This window comes from Gigantopelta aegis, unplaced genomic scaffold (assembly GCF_016097555.1).
Source record: "Gigantopelta aegis isolate Gae_Host unplaced genomic scaffold, Gae_host_genome ctg7406_pilon_pilon, whole genome shotgun sequence".
Classification (NCBI taxonomy): Eukaryota; Metazoa; Mollusca; class Gastropoda; order Neomphalida; family Peltospiridae; genus Gigantopelta; species Gigantopelta aegis.
In genome coordinates this window covers 1-7500 of record NW_024535792.1, presented here as the reverse complement: position 1 = coordinate 7500, position 7500 = coordinate 1, and the positions used below count along the sequence as shown (strand labels likewise).

Genomic DNA, 7500 nt, shown 5'->3' with positions numbered 1-7500 from the left:
ATCCGCCCGCGAGAAGGCGGAGACCGCACCACCGGGGGCCACACTTCCAGACGCGCCTTGCTGGGCTGCCGGAGAACCGATCGTGGCGCTCTGCCGCGGAAAAGTGCACGCGTCCGCGCGCCGCCGTCGACGAACGGCACCGGGTCGAGTTGCGTGTTCGAGCATCTCGCGGGGACGGACCCCGGGTGCCTGGCGGACGGGACCGAGTTGAATTCCGAGCGGCCCGGACTATGCGGGCCCACCCGTTTACCTCTAGGGCGGTTTCATCGTACTCTTGAACTCTCTCTCAAAGTTTTTCAACTTTCCCTCACGGTAATTGTCCCCCCGCTATCGGACTTCGTGACAGTATTAGCCTTAGATGGAGTTACCACCCACTTGGGGCTGCATTCTCAAATCAACCCGACTCTTGGGACGCTCGGAGAGCCCGACGAGTCCCCGCGCCGGTAAAGGCCGGACACCCACCGTGGGAGAGGCCCCGATCAGGAGGACTTGGGCGCACAAGTAGGACCCGTCGACGGTTGGCGTCCCCAACACCACAGGTCCCGGCAGCGCAAGGCTGCGGGATTCGGTGCTGGGCTCTTCCCGCTTCACTCGCCGTTACTGAGGGAATCCTTGTTAGTTTATTTTCCTCGCTTAGTGATATGCTTAAATTCAGCGGGTAGTCTCGGTCTGAACTGAGGTCGGATTTAAAAGGAGGGTCGAATTTGCGTTCGTTCGTTGGTGGGGCCCTGCCTGACGGTGGCCGACGCCCTCTCTCCGTCTTTTTTTTTTTTTTTGCTTTCCCTTCCGTTTCCTTGTCCCCACGGGCACGCATGATTGAGGCGCGCGGCGGAGGCGCGCGGCAGCGTCGGACGTGCACGCGGTGTCTGCACTTGAGGCGACCGTAGGACTTGCCTGGACGAGCCCAGTGCGCCGGCTACCGATCTCTCGATCCGAAACCGGGCGATTGCTGTTCAGCCGACCCTCAGTCAGGCGTGGCCCCTGGGACTGACACCAGGCCCGAGCAATGTGCGTTCAAGGTATCGATGCTCAATGGGTCCTGCATTCACATAATTCACGCCACTGGGCTGGCTGCGCTTTCTTCATCGACTCACGAGCCGAGTGATCCACCGCCCAGAGTTGTCATACATCTCAAATGGGTTTTTGTTTTTGTTTGTAACTTGATTTTTTTGGTTCGATTCGTTTCTATTATTTCTTTTCTGTTTTTGGCGCGAGACGACACGGACGTGCGGTTTGCGTGCGTGCGTGCGTGCGTGCGTGCGTGCGGGGCGCCCCTGCCACAAGCACACCCCACCACCGCCTGCGGATGAAGGTTCGTGGCCAGGTAGTTAGATCGTTAGACCGTACGCTAGGGACGAACAAAGCTCCCCCCGAGGGCCCTTTGCGTACCGGAATTCCGCCTCGGAGCCAAGGTACCCCGCCGGTGAACATTGGGCAGGGGGAAAAAAAAGAAATGCGGGGACGACTCGAGGGGCCAGAATACACGAGAGGGTGCGGCCACCGCGAATACATCGTACTCGCGGTGGCCCCAACCCCACCACGCCCTGAGGCAGTGTAGGTCGGTCTGGATCGGAGTGCTTCTTGGGTGACTGTTGTTTGTAGATTCTCGAGTTTTTTTGTTTTCCGGGATATCAATCACTGGTAAATGAGCATTCAGCAGGGTGTCCACCGACGGAAACCTTGGTATCGAGAGAACTACGAGGTAACGGCGGCAGCAGGTGCATAATTCTCCTACCCGTCCCCCTCTTCGCCCTCTCCTCAAGCGATTCAAGTCTTGTCATCTTCCTGCAGGTCCTCTCCAGCCGGGGCAGTTGCCTGCCCTCTGTAAGGGACCAATCCGAAGATCCTCACTAAAAACCGTTCAATCCGGTATCTAGCGAACGGGCGCAGTTGTACTAACAAGGGCAGGGACGTAACGTCAACGCGATGGCTATGACCTGCGCGATAATGGGAATTCCTCGTTTCATGGGGACAATTTACAAGCCCCGAGTCCCCATGTCACGAAGGAGATTTCAACGGGTTTCCCACTCCAGTCTCGGAGCAGGGCAGTGTCCACGTGTGATTCCTTCAGTGTTAGCGCGCGTGCGGCCCCCGGACCATCTAAGGGCATCACAGACCCTGTTCTATTGCTCAATCTCGTGTGGCTATACGCCACTGTCCCTCTAAGAAGTTGCGCCGACTGTGTTTCGGTGGATTATCGGCGAAACTATTTAATAGGCTAGAGTCTCCGTTCGTTATCGGATTATTAACTCCAGACAAATATCGCTCTACCAATCTAAGAACGGGGGGCCCATGCACCACCACCCACCTGAACAGCAAAGGAAAAGAGCTATCAATCTGTCAACTCCTTACGGTGTCCGGACCGGGTGAGTTTTTCCGGTGTGTTGAGATCAAATTAAGCCGCAGGCTCCACTCATGGTGGTCTGCCCCCTCCGATCAATTCCTTTAAGTTTCAGCTTTGCAACCCATACTTCCCCTTGATAGAACCCAAAGACTTTGGTTTCCCGTAAGCACTGCCTCCGTCGGGTCAATTGACAGCAACGCCAGGGCGGAGATTCGCTGGAATCTCTGGCATGTCGTTTATACCGTGGTCAGAAACACACGACGGAATTCGTCGATCGTGTATTCGAACTTCTACCCTCTGACTTTTCGTATCTTGACTAATGAAAATCATCCATGACAAAATGCTACCGTCACACCTCGCTGTAGGTCTCGTCTTACGGCGATCCAAGAATTTCACCTCTAAAACGCCGTAATACGAGAATGCCCCCGGCTGTCCCTTTCAATCATTAACCTCGACATTTCCGAAAAACCAACAAAATGAACGGAGGTCCTATTCCCTTTATCCCCCAGCAACATTATGCAGGGCGAGAGCGAAGCCTGCGTGGTGTTTGACACTCATACTATTTTTTTCAAAGTAAACGTTCGACGGCCCCCGCCGAGAACTCAGGCGAATGAAGCACCAGGGACCGAAGGAGCACCGAGGGATCCCCGGCCGGGTCAGAGCCAGGACAACGTGCAGTCGAGACCACCGCACACGAAGCTCGAGACCTGCTGACGCCTGTGCCTCGATCGAGATCCCATACTACGATAGCTTTTTAACTGCAACAACTTTAATATACAGCTATTGGAGGCTGGAATGACACGCGGCTTGCTGGCACAATGACTTCCCGCCACTGGCCGCTCAAAGGTGATCCTCGTTAAAGGATGTTTAAAGTGTGTACTCATTCCAATTACGGGTGCCTCGAAAGAGTCCCGTATGTTATGTTTCGGACCAATAACTACGACTCCCCGTGGGCCAGGACCAGTGGCAAGTTAAGTTGCGTGCCATGTCTTGATGTGCTTGGCCTTGGATGTGTGGTAGCACGTTTCTCTATGCTAGACCTCTCCGGAAATCGAATCCCCACGATTCCCCCCCCTTCGATACCCGTATTGCAAAAAACCCTAGGTGGTCATGGTCGACTATCCTACGAAAAGTTGATAGACGGCAGACACGTTGAAAGATAACCATTGTCGTTTTTGTTTGTCGTCGGGGGCCCCGCGATTCGATGGCCGTGCGATCCGCACGAAGTTCTATCCAGACCCCCTCACCAGTTTGGACGGGCGCCTTGCACGGGAGACCGGGCTTGACCCGCAGTAGGTCTGTGAAAATTAATAAAAGCGCTCTTCGCGCGAGGTCCGAGAGCTTGGTATTGACATGTATTAGCTCTAGAATTTGGCCACAGTTACTCCAAGGTAAGGATTGCTACGATCTTAATGAAACCCATAACTGCATCTAATGAGCCCATTCGCGCAGTTTCACTATGTGGAAGTTGGGGCGTTGGTGTACTGTAGGACATGCATGGCTTAAGTCTCCTTGAGACAAGCATATGAACTACCTGGAAGGATCAACCAGATAGAGCGTTTTTTCCATCACTCGCGGCAGGGCGACGGCGGCAAGCGAGACAAAAGGAAGGGAGCAACGGTCGGGACGGCGCCGACCGGCGACCGAGCGGCAGCGGCAATGTACCATCCCCAGCCACCCTGCATGAAGCGATCACCAGTCGTCCCCACCCACCACCCGCGCGAGAAACCAGGTTAAGCCCGAATCCAGTGTAGGGGATTGTGGCAGCCACGAGGATTGGGAACCAGTATGGTCTTGACATCTATTTACCACAGTGGGCGCGAGTGCAACCATATCCGATCTATGTGTGACGGCAGAGAGCGGATCTCGTCGACGCGCCTTGGTGGCGGCTAAAAGGAGTTTTTGCGTTTCGACGGTAGACACGATGCGCGTGGCATCCGCGGTGGGGCCGCGCGCTGGCGTGCGGGAGGCAGGACTCTCCCGCCCCGTCTCACCCGCACGCCCCCAACGCCCCAGACGGAAAACTTCGCGCTGCCGCACCCGGGCGGAGCGTTCCTTCTGCCTTCGCACGCCGTCGTTCGTCTCCGCTGGTCGCAGTCCCCTACAGAGATCGGGCGCGCGACCCGCGTGAACAAGACTCGTGCAAGCCCTGTCGACTTTGCGGCGCGGTACACCTGGTGGCCCGAACAGTGCTCGGTTGCCGACAACTACAAAAACAACCGATCGAGGAGAAGAAAGTACCTGCGATCGTCCAACGCGGGTCGCGGCAGGAAGGCGTGGTAGATCCGGGAAAACGGTGCACGGGAGGAGCCCCGGACCGACCGAATGCAAGGAGACCCGAAAACCCCACACGGCAAATGAGGACAGCGGCGTGCAAGGGGTAGCCGGGAACGCCCCCCACCCCCCCCCCCCGGTGCGGGGCCGAATGGGAGAGACAGACAAGCTGGGAAAAGGTCCACCTGGAGGGAGGGAATGCCTGGCGCAGGGGCACGGGAAAATTGGGGGGATAGTAAGAGGCGAGAGCGAGCCGGACGTGACACGACCCGAACACACACGGCTGTGGTGTCCCACGCGAACGTCCCGAGCTACATAGAAACCGAGCTAGCGTCGCTCCACATAGTATTAGGCAGTAGTTCAGGGAACCGAAACTTGAAAAAACCATCAAAAGAGACGACCCTCGATATTCGTTTTTTCTATTTCGTTTTTTAGCTGTCATTCTCTCACATTCCAAAGTCGTCATTGCGACCGGTTCTTGGTGTGCCGCCGACGAACGGAGCGAGGTAGTTGGTCACCGCCCGCGAAACATGACTTGCATGGCAACGCTGTTAGCTCGGGTGTGCAGCGAGCCGTCCGCTGCTTGCTGGCGTCCCATGTCGTAGACGTTTTGCGGGACCGGGAAGTGAATCGTTCTCCCCCGGCGTTCCTCACAGTGTTAGGAAAGCGAAGCCACGAAAACTTGAGTTGTGCGAACGACAGTGCGCCCAGCGGGCAAGCCGGCCCAGCCACCCACACCAATAACACCCACCACCCCCCAATCCTCCCCACTAATAACACGTCCCAACACACACCCACCAACCAACCACCACCCACGGCCCAAGCGACTCACACCCCACCCAACTCGGCACGGCACGGAAAAAGGGACTGAATAAATATTAAGCTCGTTTGTAAGCTTTACTGAAATAGGACCGCGTTTAAAAATAATGGATAAAGTATTTTATTCAGTAAAAAAGAGAAGGAGAGAGAGAAGGGAGGGGGAGAGGAAGAGGAGAGAAGGGAGAGGAGAAGAGAGAAGAGAGGAGAGGGAGAGAAGAGAGAGAGGGGAGGAGAAAGGAAGAGGGAAAGGGTTGTTTTTTGAATCGGTAAATCGTTTCAAATTTAGGGTGGGAAAGATACAGTATCCCTCCATAAGGGTAGTAGAATAGCGCCCGGCTACAAGCGGTAAGTAAGACGTTTTGGCCATTCTTTGCTATTCCGCTCGCAGTTCGCTTTGTTATAATGTCCATTATGATAGATTTGCCTCCAGATGCGCGCGCAGTGATACGTGAGTCACTTCCCTAAACAATGGCTTCTCCATGGTGAATTCAAAATCCCACAGTTTAAAAAAAAAAAAAAAAAAAAAAAAATCTATTTTCCGTCCCGAAAAGAGAATTAATTCCAATGGAATTTGGTATTAACAAAAGCGTTTCAAAAAAACAAAATAAGCAGTTCATGCCAACCCATTAGAGAAGGCATTCAACGGATTTGTAGTATGATAAAACACATAGGTTTCAATTTTGCCCCACTGCGATGCAATCTCTAAACGAGTGGGTTTGAAACTAGGCAAATTGACATGTCGGGAAAAACAAGCATCAATTCGAATACAAAATAGAATGTTCCCACTTTCCAAAAAACAAGGAGCATTGGCACTGTTAAAATCCACGAACAAAGGTGCACCCACTTCCAAGCACAAGCCAAAACCTCCCGTTGCCATTGCAAATTAAAAAGGCAGAAACCGAAAGTCGCGCACACCTGTTTTCCCCATTTCCGGAAAACATTGAAACCACTTCCCGTGCTCTTCAACACGCATGGAATTATCCGACTAAAATTTTATTTTAAACTGTAATTCCCTCCCGGGGTAATTGGGTAAAATGGTGGTGTGTAGTAGTAGTGTGTGTGGGTGTGTGTGTGTATAGTAGTGATATATATAAGAATAATAAATTTAAAATAATTAAAAAAAAAAGGCGCCCTCCACAGCGTAAAATACAACACCAACCGTTCAAAAAATTATAGCATACAAAAAGGGTGTTCGAATTTTTTATCAGGTTAAAGTTATTAAAATTACGATATAGGGCGTGAACAAATGTTTTTAGTGGTATTGACAAATCAAAAATTAATAGAAGTATTAAGATCGTCATTTTTTCTCACGGCTTGACGGGGGAAAAAAGAAAAGAAAAAAAACAAAAAAAAACACGAAACCACAAGGGAACGTAAGGAGGGTATGTTTCGGTTAAGAAATAGAAATATTGGAAAAATAGAGTTCACTTTTTAGTTTAAAGAGCTTTACTTAATGACATGGATGGTTTATTTATTTATTATTTATTTTATTTATTTATTTATTTATTTTTTACCTTTACTTTTTACACTTTATTTTTACACTTTATTTTTTACTTTTTACTTAACTTTAACTTTAACTTTAATTTAATTTAACTTTTTTACCTTTACTTTTTATTACTTAACTTTAACGTTTAAACTTAAGTTAACGTTAAACGTTAACTTAACTTAACGTTAAATTAACTTTAACTTTAACTTTAACTTTAATTCTTTTTTTTTAGGTGGTCCCATCCCGGCTGTCGCTGCCCAAAAACGAATAGCACGACCGCCTGCGAACGAACGAAAACCCGAGAATTGGGGATGGGCCCATCTGTAGGGACAATTCCTTGTAAAGGCTAAGTGTGGGAGATCGCAGTGAGGCGAACCCCTCGAGAATCGGTCGTCCCAATGATTTGACTGGTCACGTCTCAGGCTTCCTGAAGAGTGTTTTTTCTGTGTTTTTCCCTTTGCTTTACACTTTACTCCACTTTTAAAACTCTTAAAAGCTTTATTATACTTTATTATACTGTTAAAACTTTAGTTACTTTATTATATGCTCTTATGATCTTTACTACGGTGTGTCCCAT

General features: G+C 51.0%; 1 non-coding gene across 1 annotated transcript in view; it reads right to left on the bottom strand.

Annotated features, from left to right (window-relative positions):
• LOC121366843 overlaps positions 1–683 on the bottom strand; it is a 4145-nt gene extending 3462 nt beyond the window's left edge. Inside the window, exon 1 of the ribosomal RNA XR_005957235.1 lies at positions 1–683. This exon is cut by the window's left edge and continues 3462 nt beyond it. This is a non-coding gene — a ribosomal RNA (large subunit ribosomal RNA).
• Positions 684–7500: the final 6817 nt, after the last annotated feature.